This window comes from Ambystoma mexicanum, chromosome 3p (assembly GCF_040938575.1).
Source record: "Ambystoma mexicanum isolate Mex_15411 chromosome 3p, UKY_AmexF1_1, whole genome shotgun sequence".
In the NCBI taxonomy this organism is placed as follows: domain Eukaryota; kingdom Metazoa; phylum Chordata; class Amphibia; order Caudata; family Ambystomatidae; genus Ambystoma; species Ambystoma mexicanum.
Genome location: NC_090925.1, coordinates 589,177,656 through 589,202,069, shown reverse-complemented (window position 1 = coordinate 589,202,069; position 24,414 = coordinate 589,177,656). Strand labels below are relative to the sequence as shown.

Sequence of the window (24,414 nt, the reverse complement as noted above, 5' to 3'; positions counted from 1 at the left end):
ACATTAAGAAAAGTTTTGCTGATATTGGACTCATCACATTCTGGGCCCATCCGAAGCTGCTGTGTAGCGCATCCAGATGCGAGATCCAAAGAATTAAAAGAAAAGGCAAATTAAGAAATAGCAAATCTGATTAATCAGAAACTGAGGCTAAAATCATATTGGCACTGTAAATATACCAGCAGCTATGAAGAGTACTCCGATGTTCTGTAACAAAAGGGCTGAATACCTTGTATATAAAGTGACGACTGGGAATTTTACTGGTTAGACAATGGAGCAGTAATTGCAGTAATGGAGATGATTGCCCATTTTGTGCCACTTCACCAGAAAGCATAACTCATTTGACCGCAATATTTGGATATCAGAAAGACCTTCCTAAAACCTTTGCAATTTGCACAATGGAACAAGCAATTTCATTACGCCACAACTCGAATTATAGTTTGGCGGTGCATTCCATATGCAACTACCTTGTGAGAGCTTGGAGAAGGAGAACTGGCTTGATCAAAAATTCAAGTCTAATTTCAATTAAAGAACATTTTCTTGATGTTTGATGGTAATAAAGTTTTTCCTTATGTCCAAATGTTACATTCAGCATGAACATATACATTACAATGGTAGAGGGCGCTAGAGAGCCACCCAAGATGGCTGCTTCCTAAGAGAGCTCCGTAGGGCTCTAATGAATCCTGTTCCATCGCAGCTCCTGTGGTTGTTTACCCGCTCCAGTATGCCGCTAAATGCATTCGCGGTGTCCCGCGGATCATTTTGAGCCAACTCCCTTCTCTGTCGAGCGACATATTCTGTCATACATATATCATTCTGATACATATTCTGGGATTCAAGGCCTACAGGCCGCCTGACGACAGGAGCGAAGCCCCCCTGGGTATTCGTGCGACCGCGCGCGGTGGACGCCCAGCGCTCACGTGATCAGCAGGGCGGCGCACCGGGCCGCTCAAGAAGGCGGGTCGACGTGTGCGAGGCGGCACTGGAGAGACCGAACGGTCTCCGTCCCCGCGGTGGCCCGGTGGAGGTCTGGCAGTGCAGTGGACTGGGGAGCCGAATTGCGGCGCTGTTCCAGGTAGGAGGACACCAGTGTGTACATGCAGAGCGGCGAGCCCGCTGAACAGAGCGGCCCCACTCCCCCTGCCTGGTGCAAGCTCCTTGCGGACTCAACCGCAAACCGGGGCTCCGGGCGCGGAGACGGCGAGGGAGCGGTCCCCTGCGAGGTCTCCGGGCGGGGCGTGCCCGTCACCGCGGTGCCCCTCCGGTCCGCGCTGCGACTCCACCATCCGCATGGCTGGGGAGCTGGGAAGACAAGAGACACAGCGCCATACTGCAGACTACCCGCGCTTGGGTTTATAAACGGCCTCCCAGTCCGAGCCACGCGGCACAGCGGAGCTGCCACCAGGGTCAACTCGGCCCACCCCATCCGTGACACCCCAGTGAATGTGCCGAGCGTCGAGAGGGAAGGAGCCGGGCCTGACCACGGGCCCCTTTCAAAGAATGTGGAGGGGGTGAAAAACGTTGCCTACAGCGCCCGCTGTGATCGTGGGTATCCCAACAAAAGTGCATCGGAGTACATCGCTCAATTCAGATCCAGCGAGGGAGTCCGTTGCCGCACTCTGCCCTTTTGCTGAACTGAGATTGCACACACCCGCCTCCAAGACTTGTGGCGCTTTCACTAGCCAGACCCGATCCAGCACAAACATCTCCCCAAGCCATCATGGGGAAAATAGACAAAACCCAGAAGAAACTACACTTCGAATCGAACTCCCAGCATAAAACCGCAACCAGCAGTAGGCCTGTATCACCTACACCAGACACGCTACTATCGGAGGAACAGACACCACATCAAAATATCAGGGAGATCCTGTTGGATCTAAAAGCCGGCATCAGTGGTTTAGGGTGCAAGTTAGACACCCTATCAACAAAGGTAGACCAGCTCCAACATAGACTTGATAAGCATGCAGACAGGCTCGATACTGTAGAACAACGCGTATCTGACTTGGATGATGGAACGACAGCATTGACCTCTCGGGTCTCCACACTTGAAGCCCAGATGAAGGTAGTGAATGCTAAGAACGAAGATTTGGAGGGCCGTTCCCGAAGGAACAACATTAGGATTATAGGAGTAAGGGAACAACAACCCCCAGGCAAAATGGAGGATTTTGTGGAACAAATGTGCTTGACACTCTTCGGGAAAGAGTCACTATCTCAGCTGTTTGTCGTAGAAAGGGCACACACGATCCCTAGCTCCAGGCCGGCACCAGGCATGCACCCGAGACCGATAATAGCAAGGTTGCTAAACTATAAAGACCGGGATGCGGTGCTCCGGGCAGCCATAATCAAAGGAAAATTGCAGTACGACGGCGATCCCATCCAGTTTTTCCCTGATTTCTCCCAAACAGTACAATTACAAAGAAGATCCTATGTATCTGTCAAACGACGCCTACAAGACAATCAAATCCTTTATTCCATGTTATACCCAGCGAAACTTCGCATTCAACATGAAGGGAAGGCACAATTTTTCAACTCCCCCGAGGAGGCCAACGACTACCTGGATCGGGTCAGCTGTAGGCCCAGCGGAAACAATCCGAGACCACGGCGCGAAGACCGTGTAAGAAGAAACCCCCCGTAAACACAGAACTTCAGCAATGGGGGACTGTCGCTAATGCACTCCTCTTTTCAACCACAATGGTCACCACAGGAATAAACTCCTGTTGCCAACGGAAGCCCGGCACCCTCTTGGTGGGCTACTAACGCCCCTAGCACAGCAATGTCTATAGTAAAGTTACCGCGGGAGGGAACACCATGGGCCAGTTGGGGGTTGCCCACACGAGGGAGGGACTCTGGTTCGACAGTTACGCATTGCTCACCCTGCTCTCGCCACACGGCGCCTAACCCATGTGTCCTTGAAGACCCAAATCTTAAATTCTTGACTTGCTTCAGTGCCCCCGGTTGTCAGCCTCGCCTTTACATCCTATCAAGTAGGGAACTTGTGCGACCCCCCGAATGGCAGCACCAACGCTTAGAAAAGCCACCTGGAATATACGGGGCGGCAACCAGCCAGCAAAGAACAGGGGAATCTTCCAATACCTGCGTCGGCATAACGTCAATATCGCCATACTCCAGGAAACGCATCTCCTACCAACAACAGAATCCCAATGGGCCAAGTCATGGGGTTGCCACAGGTATTTTTCATCATACTCATCCTTTGCCAGAGGAGTCGCCATATTGATAGACAGGAGGTCAGGCTTCAGTCTCATTGAGTTCCAGAAAGACACTGAGGGCAGGGCTCTGTTGGTGAGGGTATAATCGCAGGGAGGGAAGCGGTGATCGTGAACTCCTATGCTCCAAATACTGATGGCCATAACAATTTCAATTGGGTGATGTCCCAACTCGGAAAGATCAACACGGAAACTATCATCTGGGGGGCCGATCTCAACACACCAATGGACCCAGCACTCGACAAATCCCATAATACAACCAGACACCAGTCTAAAGCAAGCATTCAAGTCCGTGAGATATGCTGCTCATTCAATCTGACTGACACATGGCGGCTCTACAATCGTGATGTGAGGGACTTCACATTTCACTCACCGGTTCACAATGCCAGCTCCCGAATTGATTACATCATGGCGTCCTCTCACGGCCCATTCTCCTGGGGAATGAGTCAAATTTGGCCACGTACATACTCCGACCACTCAATGGTCACACTAGATGTCTTTCTCGCAAGAGCAACAGTCCCAGGCCTACACTGGAGGTTCAAGCCAGGCTCACTCACTGATGCTGTTTTCGCAGATGAACTTCACCAAGAAATAACATTCTTCATCGAGATAAACCAAGGCAGTGTAGACTCCACCTGTGTCATCTGGGAAGCACTAAAATGCTTTGTTCGAGGCGTATGCCTCGCCAAGGAAAATGGCATACTGAAACAGATCCGTAGAGAGCTGTCTGACAGTGAACGTCGCTTAAAGGTGCTGGAACTCAGAGCTGCTTCAACCTCGAACTCCCAAATACAGGCAGAGCTGAAGGAGGAACTCCAGAAATTCAGAGAAACAGCTGGAAGGGAACTAAAATTCCTAAGTCGCAAACATCTGGTTCGGCAATACGGTGAGGGGCAGAAACCGGGCGCACTGCTCGCTCGCCTAATATCTATAGACAAGTCCCCGACCCATGTGGAATGCATCAGAGACGCACTTGGTCAGCAGGTATATTCAGAAAAGGACATCGCTGCGGCATTCCGGGATTTTTATCAGAACCTGTACAGTTCCAGAGGCAGGATAGACCCTACTTCCCTGAAGGAGTATCTCGATGACACTAGTCTGTATTGGGTAGAGACAGCCCTGCGAGAACCACTGAATGCTTCGATAACGGTGGAAGAGATCCTAGATGCAATCAAATCCCTCCCGAACTCTAAAGCACCAGGACCCGACGGACTCACCGGAGAGTTCTACAAGGCCCACGCGGCTATCCTTGCCCCCGTTTTGCTTCGCGTATATGAGGAATCAATTGAGAGAGGTAGCCTTCCCCCCACACTCCGTGAAGCTAATATAATAGTCTTACACAAAGATGGCAAACCCGCCGATGAGTGCGCATCTTATAGACCAATCTCGCTGATCAACCTGGACAATAAAATCCTCGCAAGAATCCTAGCCTCCAGACTCCTCCCTCTGATGCCAGCTCTAGTGATTGGGGACCAAGCCGGATTTATCCCAGGCCGCTGCACCACCTATGGTATCAGACGCCTGTTTGGCGTCATCGAGGCCCTAAACCCAACACAGCAGGCAATTGCAGTATTCTTGGATGCCGAGAAGGCATTTGACTCTGTAGAATGGCCATTTATGCTGGCAAAACTGAGACAGATGGGCTTCGGCAACTTCATTAAACTGGTGTCCCTGCTGTATAACGACCCTCGGTCATACGTCATAATAGGAAACACCAGGTCCTCGCCCTTAACATTAGAATGTGGCACGAGACAGGGATGCCCACTCTCCGCCCTGATTTTCGCTCTTGTCATGGAGCCCTTGGCTTCGAGATTGCGTGAATTTCAAATACATAGAGGCCTTAATCTGGGTCCCCACAAATTAATAGTCTCCCTCTACGCTGATGACGTCGCATTGTTTGTCAGCGACCCTCGGGAGAACCTTAACCCGGTAATGAGAGAAGTCATACGATTTGGGCATATGTCGGGTCTAAAAATCAACCACTCCAAGTCGGTGATATTCCCCGACCCCCAACACAGTAGAATTTGTGGATGATTACGGCTTTAATTGGGAAAACACAAGGGTACGATATTTAGGTATATATATGTCACAAAATCACCACGAGATATATAAAGATAACTATATGTCCACACTCAACTCTATTCAGGACCGAGTACACAGGTGGAAAACCCTCCCGCTAACGCTCTGGGGCAGGGCCTCACTAACAAAGATGGTCATCTTGCCTAAGCTATTATATTTGTTCACAAATATTCCACTACTTCTCCCCAAATCCTTTCTACTGAAAGTTAAATCCGCAGTCCTGGAACTACTGTGGGCAGGGAAACCCGCACGTGTGGCATACGAAACCCTGATATTACCAACATCAAAGGGCAGCCTGGCGCTCCCAGACATAGAAAAATACTACTGGGCGGCTCAGGCACAATTTCTGAGTTACTGGTACACGTGCCACTTTATCCGCCCGCATGTGCAGGTGGAACGCGCTTTAGCCTCACGTGACTTGCTCAGCGCAGTTATCGTTAGCCAAATCCCAGTTCCATATAATACATTAAACACGGTCTTGGCCACATATACAATCTGGAAAAAAATGGCTGCAAAGTACGGTGTGAGCATAAGATATTCTCCCCTGCTGCCGGTCAGATTCATGCCTGGCATTCCGCTCACGAATGAAAAAGCATTCCTAATATGGGCCGATAAGATTAATATTCACTCCTTTGGAGACGTTTTCCTGGAGGGCACTTTCCTTACCCCGCAAATGGACAAAGACAGAGGTGGGAACACTTCCCTAGACACCTTCCTATACTTTAGACTACGCCATACCCTGCAAAAATTGTTCCCTTCGTTCCCTCAACAACCACCTACTTGGGACCTACTGCACAACACCATTCGGGCGGAGGGAGAGGGGAGGTTGGTCTCATTGCTTTATAAATCCCTGGTGACAGACACGATGTCACCTAACGCTAAAACACAGCAAAAATGGGAATCCGCCCTTCAAGAGTCTATAAGCATCGAGGACTGGTCGTACATATTATGGCAAACCCAAAAAGTTGCAGTGAACACACGATATAAACTAATAAATTTCAACTTTATACATCAAACGTACTATACCCCCGTCAAGAAGCACCGGCATCACCCAGAGGCGTCGGCTCGATGTGAACGCTGTACAGCGAGGCAGGCTGATTTTTTCCACCTAGCCTGGGCCTGCCCAGGTGTCCAACGATTCTGGGCTTCGGTGTTACGAATGTTTGCTGACATAATAGGTGAACAGGTAGCCCCACTACCACTGGCACCCCTGCTAGGTCTCACCAAATACCTGCAACCTGCATCTCATAAGCTGACAGGCCTCCTGCTGGTACTAGCGCATAGACGAATAGCCATGGCTTGGAGCCGCGGACCCCTGCCCAGATTCGAAGATTGGAAAAGAGACATAACGTACTGTCAAGATGTGGAGAGCGAGTTTATAAAAACTCTTCCATTACATGCACGTCCTCCTGACATCTGGGGGCCATACATCATATATTTGTTAAATTGTACAGTTTCGTCTGACACTGAAGACACTTGAACTTGGAGGTAACTGAGGCAGAAAGTCACTAGATACTCAGAACGCGATGCTTTTGGGCATTGATCAAGGAACATTCTAATGTCTGGAGATGTGGACGATGGGGCGGGGATACGAGGCAATGTAGTTGAACCTGTAAACGGGAAATGTTAAACTATTTTCTGCTCTTTTCCCTCTTTTCCTCACCCCCTCTTCAACTGGTCTTATCCCTTTCCTACCTCTGACTGCTGTTTTGTCAGTGCACCAGGAAGGTGCACCTGTTATTTGATGTTTTGAAAACTTCAAAAATAAAGTTTTAAAAAAAATACATTACAATGGTAATCAAGAAAATTGTATTCTTGTATTCTTTGTGTCCATATGCCCCATATGTATTGTACGAATTTTCTTGAATCAGGATTATTAGCGACCATATTATTTTATGGTATTTAACTATGCATATTGCACTTTTATCTGATAACATCCTGGGAATGGTAATCTCCTGTTAGTACCGTCTATAATGTTATGCTCGTGTATGTGTTTTTATGGCTTGAGATGTTCATGGATTCTTTACTGTATTTATAAAGTTGTGCTTGTGTATTGGCTTTTATGGCAGGGTGGCTGAAATAAAGCTGAAATGAATGAATATTTAAGGTGGTGGATGTGGAATGTTACAGCTTAAACACCTTCGACTGATCTTACCATCTTTCTCATTAAGCCCCAACATTACAGTAGTGAACATAAATCTTCAAGAATCCACCACTGCAATTGAATCTTTTCGGGCATGTCCAAAATGGATATTGCACATCTTCCACTGGTACCAGACAGTAAAAGCCAGGATTTTGCAACACCGGTGGGAAAAGAAAACATGGTGCGCTGGCTCTTGTATGCCTTTATTTGCTCCTGTATGCCTTTATTTGCTCCCAGTGAGGCGTAGAGTTTGTTTCAAACTCTTATGCTTACTACATAAAGTGATTAATGGGTTGAGACTATCTTGGAGACGATGTGGTCACATATTAACTCAATACAACTCCCAGACGCTCTTCCTGGCCCTCTGGTAAAATCCAACTCTGGATTTGCACAGCGTTTTCTGTCCATACTCCCTCTGTGCGGACGTCCCTGCCTGGATGGATTATGTTGGAGTACATGACATGCAGACATGCATGCTTAGTTCATAGGAAGGTTAAAAGTCCCAAGGAAATTCGGTATTGACTGTGCAATTTGGAGAATTAATGCAATAATGGGTGGTGCTGTGATAATGGCAAAAGCAAATTATAAGGTTAAATTGTGTTTGAGGATAGATGGTAAAACAGCATTAGTCTATGACCAAACTGGGAGAGAAATGCTGTGGGATAGATGGGGTAAAGTTTTAAAGAAATGTTCTGCCCATACATTCAACTAAATCCTAAGATTGCTAAAGCATCCGACTTCACTTAGAGTTGCAAGAGCAGTGGCTTGACTTCAAAAAGTAAATAAAATAACATTTCTACAAAGAAATACAGCAAGGCAAGGTTCTCCAAAGAACTAATGTGTCCTCATGATGATCGAAGGGCTCTAACTGGGTTAACACAATGTTACTGGATAGTGTATTACCGGCTCGTAGCCAGGAATAAATCACTCCACTCAACCTTACTTCTCCACTTCTGGAGCTCACTACTCTGTTGGCCATTCACCACGCCTGGAACTCCCTCAGTGCTACCACTACATACAGCGCTCAGTTGCTTCTCAACTAAGTTTGCACTATATAAATCCCATACATAAATACATATAATAAAGTACTAAGAGTATGGTGATGGTGTTTGATAACATACTGAGAGTAGCCACAACTCATTCACTGGCAAAGTAATTGCACAAGGATACTGAAGAACCAACTACAAAATCTGCAAAAGAAAATTGTTGTGCCTAATAATGCAGTGCTTTAGATCGGGTCTGCAAATGTCCGTATGATATTGCCCAGGTTAGGGATTAAACACCTCAATTAGTGATTTGATGAGTGATTTGATGAAACATGCTGAAATACAAAGTGGAGCCTTGTCTGTATTCCGATAGACAGGCCTGATAGTACCTTTGATTTATCATCAGTAGAGAGGCCATGATGTACTGTCCAGAAAGAGCAAGAGGCCTTTGAAGTCAGGGCAGACCTAGATATTACAGCATTCTTACTGGAAGATAAATGCCAACTTTGTGCAGTCAGCTCAGAAAAGTGGTCTCCACATTTTCCTGCTACAGCCTTTGAAGACCACTATTCATGATAGAGAAAGCTAAATGCCTTGGTGGACCCGGCTCTAGACACATTCTCCTCTCACCATTTATGAAGCTTATGGAATTAGTGCTTGAAGGTACAGGTATGAACACTATTGATTTTTGTTATAAACAATAAGGTTAGCAGTCTTCAAGATAACTAATTTTTCACTTTATGCAAGGTAATTGCCTACATTATTCCTGTGAATAATAAGCACTGACAAAGCTTAATGTTTTGACTTTTTGTACAGTGAGCACGTTTTCTGTATTGCCAGGCTTTACATTTTTAAGTCCAGGTACAGTCAAAAATTGCCAGGTACTACCATAATTTGCTAGGTTTTCCATGATGACAACTAATAGTCACATCATCTGGCAGGTATCACTATAATATACCAAGTTTTGCTACTTTTGTTTGTTTGTTTATTAAAGGCATCCTAATCAGGTTCATCATGCAGGAGGGCTATGTGTGTTCTTTTAGACTGTTCTGAGCTCGAGGGCTGGAGCACAGAATGGTTGGTTGCTGTTAAGACAGAAGACTGAACTGGAGGTAACCTTTATGCAATTTGTTAGGGATAGTGGAGGAACATCGGGAGGGAAATTTGGACCGGAAACTGGCCTTGGCCTTTTCCCAAATGGCATCTGTGGGGGCTACCCTTTGGGACTCGTGAAGTGTTGGGCTCAGACCCAGTGTCCATGTCTTGTGAGTTGGAGCACCAGATGGACTGACCGGTCCCAAGAGACACTGGGGGAGGAGGGGGTGGGAGGGGACTACAGTGAGACCTCTAGTGTGTGGATCAGGGTTTTCAACTGAGGGAATTGTGGCAATGGTTTGGGTCGTGTGCTCTCAAAATGGCAGGCGAGGTGGCTATTTCGGAGGGCTCAAGAGTGTGTGGGGAGCTGGAGGCTTATCTGCATAGTGGAAGCCTGTGGAATGCACGATGGGGGTGTCTTTCGTGGGATGTGCACCAGCAGAGGAATGATTATATGATATGGCATTTATAACGCGCTTATACCCAAGTGCTTCAAGGTGCGACGAGGCAAGGGAGGGGGAACAGAGGGAAGAAGGAGACAACTATCTTACTAGGCCAGTTGACATTGAGATCGTGCACATGGGGGGGTGGGGGGGAGTGCAGGGGCAACGGGGACGGGGCAGTGCAATACATAGGATCAACAGAAATAAATAAATAGAATAAAACAAATAGGTAAAAAGTGCAGCCAGCTTGTGGCAAGTGCAGGGGTAAGTGCACACATGTGTCAAGAGCTGGTGGGGGCTGTAGGGATACAGAAACAGCCCCCAAGTGCAGGGGTTGCCCGGGAGGCAGTGCAGGTGTGCAGCTGGCGGGGGTGAATACCTGGGCCCGAGATCAGAGGATAGCCAAGTGACTAGTGCAGTTTCAGTCAGGGGTTCAGCAGGGGAGAGGAGACGACAAAGCAGAAGCAAAAAGGAAGGTCTTGAGGTGCTTCTCCTCAAGTTTCAGGGAGGCTGTTTTAGAGGGAGGCCCCAGCCGCAGAAAGAGATCTACCACCAACTCGCTGCTTGGAGAAGCGACTGACCCTGAGAGTTGGAGGCGGATGAGCGAAGAGCTCGAGAGGGAAGATATTTAGGAAGAGAGAGTTGAAGGTATTGAGGCCCCAGAAAACCTTGTGGACAATGCAGAGGGTTTTGAACTTAATCCTCGCAGCCACTGTGAGCCAGTGCAGAGATTTCAGTCCTGGAGAGATACGATCCCTGGGCTTGAGGCCAAGGACAAGTCTCACAATCCTGTTCTGGATGAGTTGCAGAGGGCAGAGAGTAGAAGCAGATTTTGAAAGAGGCTGTTGCAGTAGTCCAGCCTAGAAAGAACCAGAGCTCTGGAGACACTGAGCTTCTGGGGGAAGGAGAGGAAAGGAGGAATACCTCTGAGGAGGTGCAGCTGGTAGTGTGACTTCTTAGAGATGTCTGAGTCAAAGATGACCCCAAGGTTTCTAGCCTCATTGGTGGGAGAAGGTAGAGGGCCAAGGCAGGCCAGCCAGAGAGCGATAGGAAAGGATGGAGCAGGTGTGCCAATGAGTAGAATCTCATTCTTACTGGCATTAAGGCAGAGATTATTGGCGGCACACCTCTCCTGGATAGCGGACAGTCAGAGATGAGAGAAGGAGAAGAGGTGGCGGAAGGAAGCCTGAAAATTAGCTGAGTGTCATCCGCATAGCACTGAAAGTCGGGGCAGAGAGCGGCAATGCTGTGGGCAAGAAATGCCAGGTATTGGTTTAACAGCCAGGGCGAGAAGTTAGACCCCTAGGGAACACCAAAGGTAGAGATGGAGGAGAGGAAGCACCCAAGTTGGACCTGGGCGGGTCGATCGGAGAGGAAAGAGGTCAGCCAAGCCAGGGCCTGAACGGTGATACCCAGGTTATCACAGACGATTGAGCAGGATGGCATGGTTGACCGTGTCAAAGGCAGAAGAGAGATCAAGTAAGATGAGGACACAGGGGGTATTGGAGTCAAGGTTTGACAGCAGGTCTTCAAGGATGTTCAGGAGAGCAGTTTCCGTGCTTCTGGTAGCTCCTGAAGCCAGACTGATGGTCATGGAGACAACCAACCAATTCATTGTGAAGATTAAGTTGGGAGCTGGCCAGCTTTTCCAGGAGTATGCCCAGGAAAGGAGTGACAGAGATTGGGCGGTAGTTAGCAGGGCAGGAGGGGTCGGCTGAGAGTTTCTTAAGAAGAGGGTGCACAAGGCAGTGCTTCATGAGGGAAGGGAAGACCCCAGTGGTGAAGGAGTGGTTGCAGAAGTCGGCCAAAGCAGGAGCCAGGGTGTCCATGTGGTCCTTGATGATTTTAGAGGAACAGCAGAGAACCTGTTTTGACGAGACTTTCCTAGATTAGACTTGTCTAGGAACCTCATCTGGGGAGAGCAGGGGAAAGGCAGAGAAGGAGGGAGGAGGGGTGGCCACAGAAGGGCCAGAGGAAGAGCAGGGAGTAGAGGGGGGGAGGAGAGGAAGATAGAGAGGACTGGATGTCCTGAGTTTTTAGAGATGAAATGAGAAGCCAGGACTGTGCAGATGGCATAGGAGGGGACAGGAGAGGTAGAGACTGTTGGATGCTGCAGAGATGGAGGCTTGGATGAGAGCTCTCTTCTTGGTGCGGTCAGAGAGCCGCTATTGGCTTTGGAGCAAGTGGCAGGCCAGTTTGTCAGAAGATGTACAGGAAGCACACCATTTCCTCTCAGCCACTCTGCACTTGCGTTTAAGGGTGACAAGGTCTGAGTCGTACCAGGAGTTGCACTTGGCTTTGGGCTTCAGGCCGATCCTCTTGACAGGGGCAAGAACATCAAGACCATCAGATACAGCAGATTGGAGCATAGAAAAGGCTGTGTCAGGGTGCGAGTCAGCTGAAGGGGGAGGAGAGGGTTGAGAAAGCGACAGTGAAAGCCTCAACTGACACACGCTTCATGGATCGGATAACCAAGAAGGTAGGTGGCAGTGCTGGAGTTGGCGAGGAGGGAGAGAGGGAGAGAGGGAGAGAGGGAGAGAGGGAGAGAGGGAGAGAGGGAGAGAGGGAGAGAGAGATGCAGAGGTTGCAAAAGAGTCCAGGGGAAGGACTGGAAGCATCCAGAACGATGTTAAAGTCTCCAAGAAAGAGGAGTTGAGTGGTCGAGACCAGGAGGGAAGAGGAGAGGTCCGCCCACTCAGAGAGGAAGGAGAAGATCTGACCAGGTGGTCGATAGATAATAGCCACAGTAAGGGAATGGCTAGGATAGAGAGAGCGCACCTGTAGACTAGGCATTCGAAAGAGGAGTAGGTGTCAGGCTGAGATCCTGGTGTCTGCGGAAGCTGCTGAACCCCCGACAATACACCCAAAATGTGGCACTCTGAGCTGATAATATATATAACCGCTCAGTTTACCTCACTTCCAGGGGGAAGGGGAAGGGACAAATAAACAAACACCAGGCTGGAAGCTATCAACTCGCTGGTTCTTCACCTGGTACTTCTCTTCAGTATGCCCAGAGAAGTGATAAGCAGGCAAGACTTCCTTACTTGTTGACCAGAATCTTAAAGATCATTCAGCCTTCTCAGCAGGTCCATGAATGTAATATTTAACTTTGTAGTTCGTCTTCTCAACCTCAAGATTCTTGAACAAGGTCTAAAGTTCTTCAAATAAGTTTAAAGAAGTTCTATTAAGTTCTTGTATTTGCTTTTATATTTTATTTTTAGAGTGTCTTTTACTCAGGAACGAATTTTTAACTTGCGATGAAATCTTCACGTGGAAAATCCAGCACACGCGCTAAAATCCAAACCGCGGGTAAAACGCATATGCGCTGAAAGTCCAAACTGCGGGAAAAAACACACGCGCTTTTCTCCAAGTCGCGGGAAATACGCACACGCGCTGAAAATCCAAATCGCAGGTGAGACGCACACGCGCTAAAGTCCAAGACGTGAAAAATACGCATACGCGCAAAAAACAAATCGCGGGAAAAAGCACACGCGCTTTTATTTTATCACGTGACACTTCTGAGAGCTCGCGCGAAAGCTCCACATAGATTTGTTCTTGAGCACGCGCAGATACGAAATGCGTAATATAACACACGCGAACTCACGTAGAAAAAACCCTAGCGTAAATGAACAGTAAATGCGAGTCCAAAGTTCACGCTCGCGCTTCACTCTCACGCGCAGAGTCACACGCGCAGGCTCAAAGTAACGGGAAAAAAAATCACGCGCTAGTTTGAACTGATACGTAAGAAAGAAAACAAACGTACGCGCTTCAGTTTTTAGATCCAGATTTGCGATTTCTATCCTTTAAAATTAATATAACCTTTTTACAAAGTTCATCAAGACACTTATCTTGTGATTGAAACTTGAAAACTTCTTTTCTCAGAAAATTGGAAATTTCTCACTCCTGTCCTGTGTCTCCACCAAACTCCAAACACGACTCCCGTTATATTTTCAAAGATGCCGCTCGACTGCTTGAAACTTGACACCCTTGAACATGTTAAGCAGGAGCAGCAAGGCACACGACCTCTCAGCTGGGCAAAGGCGATGAAAGGCAGTTTAGAAAGTTCACTGTCCTCCCTATAAACAATCTCCAGCCAATTAGAATTTAGACTGAGAACCTCCATCTTGGCTTGGGGCATTTTCCATAGACTGCAATGAAGGTTAAGGGCAAAATTGGCTATTTAAAAATATAACCCATAATAACTTCCCAAAACCTTTCTATACTAAATATGCATCTCCCCTGACCCAATGTAAATGCGTATATGATACTGTATGTAAAGAATATGTCGCTCCAACCTGACAGTACCTGACAGTAGGCCTGTGTAGGAATGACAGAGGCAGGAATCCACTCAGGGAAGATCAGGGCTACACCCCCTCCGGAACGATTGGACCTGGGCGCAGAGAGGAACTTGTATCTGTCAGGAAGAAGAGTGTCAAAGCTTGTAACAGAGCTGGCCGTGAACCATGTCTCGGTGAGACCGAGGACATCGAGGTCAAGTTCTCAAAGGAGGCGGCAGATATCAAAGAAGTATTTGACAGCTGACCGACAGTTTAGAGTGGCAATATGGAGAAGGTTGCCGTCCTTGAAAGACTTCCGTGGAGGGGTACAAATCAGAAGTACGCCCTGCGTAGGTGTAGAAGAAGCCCGAGGGGGGCAGAAGAGGAAGGGGGAGAGGGCAAGGAAGCCAAGGAGGAGACACCAGGAGGAGGCAAGGAAGCCCTGGACGGAAGAGAGGGGACAGCAGGAGAAGAAAGGAAATTGATGAGGCGCGGTAAGAGTCTATCAAATGAGGATAAGGTTGGCCTGAGGGCCCTGGACCAAGACGGTACCATTAAGGTAAACATTAATGATGACCTTAGAGGAGTGGCAGGAGGTCCTCCCACTGGGTGCCACCATTAATGGGAGAACAAGAGAAAGGAGAAAGCACAGAGACCATATTAAGAGTCCACAGGTCTGGCGAGAGAACGACGTCGGTGAGGGTTTGCCTGGAGGAAGCACTGGTATAGGCGTCAGCGATAGGGAGGCCTGGGTTGGAGACCAGGCTGTTCTTTTTAAACTTCTTCCTACCAGATTTAGTGAGGAGAGCACCTTAGAGTAGGTAGGGAGAGGAGAGAAGAGGAGAATAAGGGGGAGGGAAGGGGGTTGGGGCGGGGAGAACACTAGGAAGGACACAGGGAGGGATGCAAGCAGACGACACAAGGATAGAGACAATAGTGGACAATTGAACAAAATGACAAGAGCTTAGAACAATAGTAGAACAGCTTGCTAGATGAGCGCTTTGCTAAGAAGGCAAAACCAAAGACAGCACTACTTTCACAATGCAGTTTAACACCAAAGACACAGACCTAGGTCTGAGAGTCCTGTATAGTGGGAAAAAGGCCTAGGTTTCAGAATGCAGTTTAAATACTTTCACAATGTAGTTGAAATACTTTCACAATGCAGTTTAAATACCTGAGAAAACACTCCTAGGTCTGAGAGTCATGTATAGTGGGAGAAAGGCCTAGGTTTCACAATGCAGTTTAAATACTTTCATATTGTCTGATGGGGGCTAGAGGCAGATGTTGCAGCATTCCCTCAGCTGAAATCGTTACCTTGATTGTGGGGTTAAGATCAGTAGCTCTGCCGGCTTGATTTACAGATCCAAGCAAACACGCCTCGCCTGAGGAGGGAATTTTTCTGAGCAGAACTTTGTTGAAAGTTGCAAGGAGATTCAATGTCAAGACGGAGGCGAACATTATGCCTCATCTTCATTTATTTCCTCTCTCCAGCAGTCTCAACAATAAAACACAATTTCAACTTTCCATTTGGATAAAAAAACTTTTTTTTTTTACCTTTTCAAACTAAAAACGACATTTCCCTTCAGTCCTAGGCCAACTGTAGTCCCAATGTCCTGGCCACGTGACCTTAGTCCTTCCAGTTCCTTTCCTGCTCTCCAAGAGATAAGTACCTTTATTTGACAGCTGCATTTCTAGACAGCCATTGTGTATCTATTGTGTATTGGACATGTTGTAGGAAGCTATTTATGGCCTAATAGTTCAGTGCACAGCGCATTGCCTACCTGACTAATCTATTATGCGCAGGGTAGGGCATATTTAATATAATAAGGGAAAGGAGGCAGCGGCCCGTGCTGCATTATCGGCACTCTAGGGGCCCGCCGGCCTCCTTTTCCCATTACGAAGAAAGCGTGCCACCCCCACCTTCGCGGAGGCAGAGCTAAGCTCCTAGGCGGGCATATGCCGCGAAAGGTGAATTCCTCTAAAGACGGGCTCCAGCGTGAGGACAGCAGCCCCCACCTTTGGGGGGCGGGACTACCACTCGCAAGTGCGAGCGACCCCTGTAGAAGGCGTAATAAGAGCATAACGCTCATTGGCAGGGGGAAAAAGCCCCCATCCTTGCGTAAGAGGAGCCGGTGTACACGAGGAGAGTACATCATAATGCTCGATTCGCGGGACAATGGAGACGTATAATTGCAGAAACTCCTGAGCTACAGTGTGCATTTGCCCGCAGGGCAAAACAGTGCGATTAAGGGCACAATAAAAATGAGAACACGCTCAAGCCACACAGCTGAGGCCAAGATGACACAGAGTGCTCACAGAGAACACTATCCAGACATCTGCTTTGCAGAACAGGGTGCAGCCTCAACAACACTGAAGAGTGAGTTAAGTGGACGTGCCACTAAACCTGAGTAGGTATCACAAGGCACTTATCAGCACAGGATAGCAGAGTATGAATGGAGTGAGGAAGAACAAGAGGCAGCCTATTCAGAGGACCTAGCCTAGGACCAAAGAGGTGCTGGGGGACTCACTTAATTGAGGCAGTGGCTCAAGGAGTCAAGCCCCTCTAGGAAAGGTTAGAAACCATTGAATTGTTCCTGAGCCAGAATGAGACAAGCAGCCTAGCAAAAGGAAGCAAGTCCACAAGGGTCACTCCAGAGCACTCTCGGGTGTAAGAAGGCCTGGAAGAGCAATAACTCTTCTGACCCCCTGGGCCAGACAAACAGGGCAGACACAAGGGCCCCTGAGGCTACCGACGCATTTAACAGGTTGCAAGAAGCATTTATGATTAAGTCGGGAGTGCTAAGACTCAACACCCCCTACCCAGGGAAGATAATATGGGTGACGAAGAAGAAAGATTCCCCGAAGAGGAACCCACTGGTTTCCCAGAGTTCCTCGCAAGAAGAGGTAAATAAATATGGGGAAGAGGAGGTACAACCTCTGCCTAAGAAAAGGTTGAGGAAGCTCAACAATATAGAGGACGAGAAGGAGACATCGGACATGTTCCACCCTGAGAACATCCAAAATCGAAAATCCTCCGAGTGGTTGCCACCACAGATGGTCACTAAATATATGACCAATAGGTTGCACAAAGCACTAGAAAAAGTGAGACAAAGGATGAGGGCGGAATGCCTGAAGCCAGAACTGCCAAAGAAAGTGGCAGAAGCACCGGAGCTTGATCCGAAAATGTTGGCTTTCGTGGCAAAGACCACCAGAGATGCCAGAAAAGGGATTGATCGATCATGGTGAAGATGCCAAGAAAAGGTCCTAAACTTAGCGGGACCACTAGCACAAATTATGGACTTGGCCGAACGAGCAAAGGACACAGGAGAGGAAGTGGACCCAGAAGCGCTAGCTAACTGTGCCCAAAGGGCAGTTTGCCTCCTTGGAAACGCTAACTGCGCCATTTCATCCAAGCGCATACAGGGCTGCTCCTCAAAATAGACCCCAAACTAGGGGATCTGGCGTCCTACGAGGCGGGCAAAGAAGCCCAGGGACTGCTATTCAGGAGACCTTTGTGAAGGAAATACCTCCTTGGAGAAGACTCAAGCCTCTATAAAGAAATTATTCCCCGGAAGAGTTTTTTGGCAGGACCGGTCAGTGCCGAGGCCAAGAGACCGGTCGCTATCAAACCACCAGGAGGCCTCAGGGCAACAGGGCCCATTATTTGGAAAACAAACAGCCAGATACGTTCTTCACCCCCCCCCAAAGGTCGTTTCCCAAGAGGAAGGCAAAACAGAGGCCAGGGAAGAGGACAGAACTTCCCCACAGGTGAGAGAGCACACATATTCGCCAGTAGGGGGGAGAACAATGAGATTTTGGGAAAATTAGTGCATGCTTTCCAGCAACGCTTGGGTATTGCAGACAGCCAGAGGCCTGCACATAGAATTTACAGAGATACTGATCCAATCCCAACCTCCCCGCCCATTACACTCAGCGCAAGCAGAGAGGGAAACATTACACGCAGGGCTACAAAGCCTAGCCAAGAAACAAGCGATAGAACCTTGCAAGGCAACTCCAAAGTTTATAAGCAATATGTTTCTGGTACACAGGAAAGAGAAAGTAAGGCCAGTGATACATTTAAAGGAAATGAACAGTTGGGTAGTTTACCATCATTTCACGATGGAAGGGATCCATCAGCTCAGGGATACGCTCAGACAGAGCGACTGGCTGTCGATGATAGATGTTTATCTTACGATGCCAGTACAAGAGGAGTACCGTCCTTTCCTGGCGTTCGACTAGGACATGCGATTCTGGCAATTTGCGACAATGCCGTTTGGGCTAGCCTCAGCACCATGGGCGTTCATGAAACTCATGAGGCCCGTAGCCGCGGGAATCCGAGAGAAAGGGATAAGAATGATCATATACCTAGATGACATTCTGCTGATGGCAAACAGCAGAGAGACACTCCAGTACCAGAGAAACTGGGAGGCGAGCCTCCTGACCTCACTCGGATTCCTAGTGAATCGAGAAAAGTCAGCGGTGATAACAGCAAAGAGGATAGAATTCCTAGGGTTCGTCATAGACACCAGAACAGCTAACCTAGAATTGCCAAACAGAAAGATAAGAGATATAAAAAGAGAGATAAGGAATTGCCTCAGCAAACCGGACATCTCTCTCCTGACGATAGCGAGAGTGGTAGGCTTACAGGCAGTGTCAATACAGGCAATATTTCCAGGGCCCCTGCATTATCAGGCCCTTCAACGGCTGAAGATAAAACACTTGCAGCAAGGCTTGCAGAACCATCAACTAGTACCTATAGATCCAGAGTCCAGGACGGAACTAGAATGGTGGTTACAGAACACAGAAGCTTGGAACGGGAAAGCCATATTTGGCAACCGGCCCGGCATGGTGATAGAATTGAATGCCAGCAGAGCGGGCTCAGGAGCTCGCTGCAGAGAACTGCAGACAAGGGGCAACTGGAGTTTGGAGGAACTCAAACTACAAAGCAACTGCCTAGAACTATTAGCTGGATCCTTTGCGATCAAGGCTTTAACGAAAGACAAAGTGAATTAATGTATCCTGCTGAAAATGGACAACATATCAGCAGTCAGATACATCAATCATTTAGGAGGGACGAAGTCCAAATTATTAGCGGAAATAGCCAAGGATTTCTGGCATTCCTGCCTAGAGTCAGGGACATCAGTAGTGGCAGAATATCTCCCAGGTTCGTTGAATGTAGTAGCGGACTGGAACTCCAGACACTTAGTAGATTCCAGCGACTGGATGCTTGACAAAGATATTTCGGCAAACAGAAGAGATCTGGGGACCAGTACAAACAGATCTGTTTGCATCCAGACTGAACGCTCAGAAGAGCAAGTATTTCAGCTGCTGGAGACTGGACCCGACGGTGGCAGAGGTAGATGCATTTCTGCAAGACTGGAGAGTAGAGATGCACTACGCATTTCTGCCATTCACGATGATGAGCAGAGTGCGAGCAAAGGTACGCATGGAGGCAGTGACACTGATGATAGTGGCCTAATAAGGAAATCGCAAGTATGGTTTCCAACACTTATGGAACTAGTGACAGATTACCAGAGAATTCTTCCGCCAGGAGACAACCTTCTCAGGAGCCCAGCTGGGTCGTATCATCTGCTGAGAGTGAGAGGGATTCTCCCGCTGATGGCCTGCAAGATAGCAGGAGATGATGGAATCTCCCTGGGATTTAGGCGCAGGATGCTAGCCTCATCGCGGAGTCATGGGCACCATCGACTAGAAGAGCTATGACGCAGCTTGGAACAGATGGTTGCGGTGGTGCAACAGGAGAGGAGTTCATCCTGTTTCAGCCCCTTTAGTGAAGATATTAAACTTTTTAGCGGAGCTACTTCAAGATGGGAAAGCCTATAGAAAAATTGTGGTGTACAGATCAGCGATATCAGCAGGTCACACACCAATAGAAGGTTTACGCATAGGAGAGAACATGGCAGTTATTCGGCTGCTTAAAGGAATAAGATTTAGAAAACCTCTGCAACCAAGGATGACTCATTATGGGACGTGTCAGTAGTGCTAAAATTGCTAGCTGACTGGCCCGGAAACAAGTACCTGTCATTAGAGCAACTGTCAGGCAAACCGGTGCTGCTTTTATGTATGGTGAACAAAGGGGGGTCTGGGAATCTCTCTACCAGCACAAACACAGCCCAATGACCTGTTCTTGGGTGAATAACCCCGGGGAGAGACTCTACCAAGCCTTTAGCTTACTGTCCCTTTCACAGAGAAGGAATTTCCCTGCATATCAGTCTTTGTCCTGCCCTGGGGCAGTCCAGCACCGAAATACTAGGCAATTCTCCTCTGAACAAGAGTACCAAAAGCAACCCCATACACGTGTTTCATCCTTGTTGGGCATCATCAGTGAGGTGAAGCTGTGCCTCTCTAAGAACAGTGAGCAAGAGGTCCACGTCTGGATCGCCTTGGTAACTTAGGGTGAGACCCAAAGTTAATTCATGCAAAACAAAGGGGGGTCTGGGAATCTCTCTACCAGCACAAAAACAGCCAAATGACCTGTTCTTGGGTGAATAACCCCTGGGAGAGACTCTACCAAGCCTTTAGCTCACTGTCACCTTCACAGAGAAGGAATTTCCCTACATATCAGTCTTTGTCCTGCCCTGTCATGAAGAAGAGTAGCAGACGTCAGTGCATTAGACGCAAATAGGAATATGTATGGGCCAGAAAGAGTGACTTCTACATTAGTCATGAGAACGATAGTTTATCCATATATGCAAGAACACCCTAAGTGGTTTGCAGCAGCATGCATAAAAGTATATGAGTGTAGGACAGCAGAGATGAGGCCAATGGGGACGATCCAATTGCTTATAGCGAGTAGAAAGCCACACAAGGGCGTAGCAAGAGCCACCATAAAAAGATGGGTCAGAGAGGCAATGCACTTAGCAGGAATAGATATGACTAAGTTTGGAGCGCATTCTGTTAGGGGCGCAATTGGCTTTCGAAGGCGCTGGCCCAGGTCGCGACATTGCAAGATATCCTAAGAACGGCTGATTGGGCTAGTGACACCACTTTTAGAACATTCTACTTTAAGCTTGTACATTCAGTAGCGGAGTCAGTGGTAAGAAGCTTTGAACAAGCATAATGCTCGCCTGAGTCTTGACATAGAATGAAGGTTACCCCTGCTAATAGCGCAGGGAGTCTTGATTCTATTAAAGACAAGGAGGCGAGCATTACTTTCCCGCCCTAGATACACGGGAGAGTTAATGTTGATCCATAACAATGTAATATTGATTTATAACAATGTGCTTACAATAATTTTCTCACAGAATAGGGTGTGTATCCGGCTCCCTAACATGATCTGTTGTATCTGTCATTAGGAGATGATCAGAAGAACAGTTGAGATCACCTTTGAAGAAGGCGAGATGTTGTGAACAAGACCGCAAGTTGGAATGTGGAAGAGCAGCATAGCAGAGTAAGTGAAAGAACAGTGACTATTTGGTCTAGTTGACAGTTCAGTTTACAGATGGATTGCAGTTGGAAAGCAGTCAAGAAGAAGGAGGGAACAGTAAGTGGAAGGACTAAGGTCACATGGCCAGGACATTTGGCCTAGGACTGAAGGGAAATGTAGTTTTTAGTTTGAAAAAAATAAAATAATAATGTTTTTTATCCAAATGGAAAGTTGAAATTGTGTTTATTGTTGAAACTGCTGTAGAGTAAATACATGAAGATTAAGCATAATGCTCGCCTTCTTGTCTTTAATAGAATCAAGACTCCTTGCGCTATTAGCAGCGGTAATCTTCATTGTGGTCAATGGCTGCCAGACCTGGCCTCATGCATTCTGGATAGTTTTACGCTGTGCCTGCAGCCTTCTCTGCGGGAGGGAGGAGGGAGGGGGGGGGAGCAGGGGTCTCTCCAGGTTACTAGTTTGCAACATTTCACACAGTTGTCCCCTCTTCTCCCAGACACCAGAGTTTCTTTCTCTCCCTCTCCTCTCGTATACCCCACAACAGTCCTTTCTTTCCAATACCCCTCCCCTTTAAGCCCATAAATCCTGCTTCTAGTGTGCATCTACAGGGAGCTGGGCGGGTGCATTTTTGCAGCAGAGCACAGGTGGCAGAGCCTCAAAGAAAAACTGCTCGGCCCACCTTCCTTGCAAAAGGTAAGCAAGCCAGAAGTCCAAGGGTTGTGGGGGTGTCCCCTAAATAACAAAGCGCAGGGTGTGTGGGGAGCAGGGTGTGCGAGAAAATAGGGGTGGCCTCGGCATTTGAAGAGGACAGGGCAGGGGAGCGCAGAGAAATTAGGTTTTCCTACAGCTGCAAAACCAGCCTTCGGAAATTGGGCATGGAGGGGAACATCACAGATCCAGCAGGGTTACATACTCCTACTGCAGAACTCCGAGTTGGCAATCTTGCAGCAGGGCACAGGGCTAGCAGGAAGGCAGAGCCTGTCTGCTCTGACATCAGTGCACACACCTCCATGGGCAAGGGTACAGATGGATTTTCACGGTATCCTGTGATTTTAGCAAAAAATGTTTTAACGAGATAAGTTTTACCGAAACCAAAATACCGAAAAAATACCAAAAATAAGTATTTATGGGGGTTAAAACAGGTGGTGTGGGGGTTGGGATGGTTAAAAAAAATAGGGAAACTGTTTGTGGGGTACAAGCACCCCCCAAATGAAAACATTAGGTATGTTTTCTGTATTTTGCTTTCAGTAAAAATTACCTCGATAGAACATTTTTCATTAAAATCACATACAACCATTTTCACCCGTTTGGGAGGATACACTTGTTCTGCCTTGTCTGTATGACGGGAGGAAGGGTGGGCTCTTGTCTGTCTGCAGGTAGGGGCTGTGGGGCAGTCTTGCCTGTCCTTCCTAGAGGATGGAAGGATTGGTCTGCCTCTTGTGAGGCTGTAGCAGCGTATTGTGCATCTGAGTGCTTGCATGCCTAGATATGTAATGAACTTGTGTTTTTGCCAGCGGGAATGTGTCTTTGTACCTGTATACGAGATTGGGCATGTGTGCACATATGGCCCTTGCACCCCTACATATGGTGATGGAAGTATATGCCTGCATATGAAAAGGAGCAGGTGTGTTTTACAGTGCTAATTCCCCCCCATGTGGAGTAAACCACTACCACTGGAAGATTACTCACTGAAGCCTCAATTTCTTAATTTCTTTAAAGTTAAGTTGGACGAGTTCAAACGAGTTCATAGTTTTTAATGTCATGTTACATCGGACAAATCATTGCTTAATGTTTTTTGATTGATATGGTATGGTAATGTTTATTAATAAAGCACCTATACACAGGCATTGTTTCAAAGCGCTCAAGGAGGGTGGGAACACGGGGAAAAAACAACAGTCGTTGAGAGCCCTTGAAATTCTGAGACGGTAACGGTCTGCACAGGCAGAGTATGCGAAAAAGATACATTTAACAGTTGAGATACAGCAAGTAGGCCTGACGGCGATTCTGCGGTTTTATCAGGTGCACATTAAGGGGTGAAGACAAGGGAGAACTGAGACCATCTTCAGGCAGAGATGCATACAGATCGTGCAAGTGCAAGACGGTGACGGGAGGGGGGGGGGGATCCAAGTGCACCCAGTCCGTAGAGGCTGGGATAAGTGCAGAGGGAGAAAGCCCTCTTAGATTTATTCAGAAGTGCAGTGAGGGGGATGGGGTGCAGGGTCTTGAGACAAGGGCAAAGAGGACTGGCAGGGGTGCCAGTGACCTGCAAGACTCTGAGGTTCACCAGGCAGCCAGTCAGCAAAGCTGTATGGAAGAGGAGTGAGATGGAGAGGCAAGAGAGCTAGGTTAGCAAGGTTGAAGGGAGAGAGAAGGAGGAGGAGGAGGAGAAGAGGAGGGTCTTGAGGAGTTTCCAGAACTTAAGAAGATCAGGCTCAAGACAGAGGGTGGCAGGGAGGCTATTCCAGAGGGGGGGCGCCTGCTGAGGATTAGGATCGTCCTCCAAATCTCTGCTTGGAGAACTGGCTCACGCGCAGAAGGTTGGAGGTAGATGAGCAGAGGGCTCGAGAGGGACAGTATTTAGGTAGGAAACATTGCAGGTAAGTAGCTCCCAGGCCCCAGAAAGCCTTGCGGACAATGCAGAGGGTCTTGAATTTGATCCTTGCAGCCACAGGGAGTCAGTGAAGGGATTTCAGCATCTGAGAGATGCGGTCCCTGGGCTTGAAGCCAAGGATAAGTCTTGCGGTTCTGTTCTGGATGAGTTGTAG

The 24,414-nt window shown here is 48.0% G+C and overlaps 1 protein-coding gene and 1 long non-coding RNA gene across 7 annotated transcripts in view; one reads left to right on the top strand and one right to left on the bottom strand.

Moving 5' to 3' along the window:
- PKIG (cAMP-dependent protein kinase inhibitor gamma) overlaps nt 1–24,414 on the bottom strand; it is a 1,186,538-nt gene that overhangs the window by 538,782 nt on the left and 623,342 nt on the right. The window lies entirely within an intron of this gene.
- Nucleotides 1–24,414, top strand: part of LOC138580640 (uncharacterized) — a 253,264-nt gene that overhangs the window by 77,252 nt on the left and 151,598 nt on the right. The window contains exon 6 of the long non-coding RNA XR_011304311.1: nt 21,561–21,655. This is a non-coding gene — a long non-coding RNA (uncharacterized lncRNA). The remainder of the gene's footprint in view (nt 1–21,560; nt 21,656–24,414) is intronic.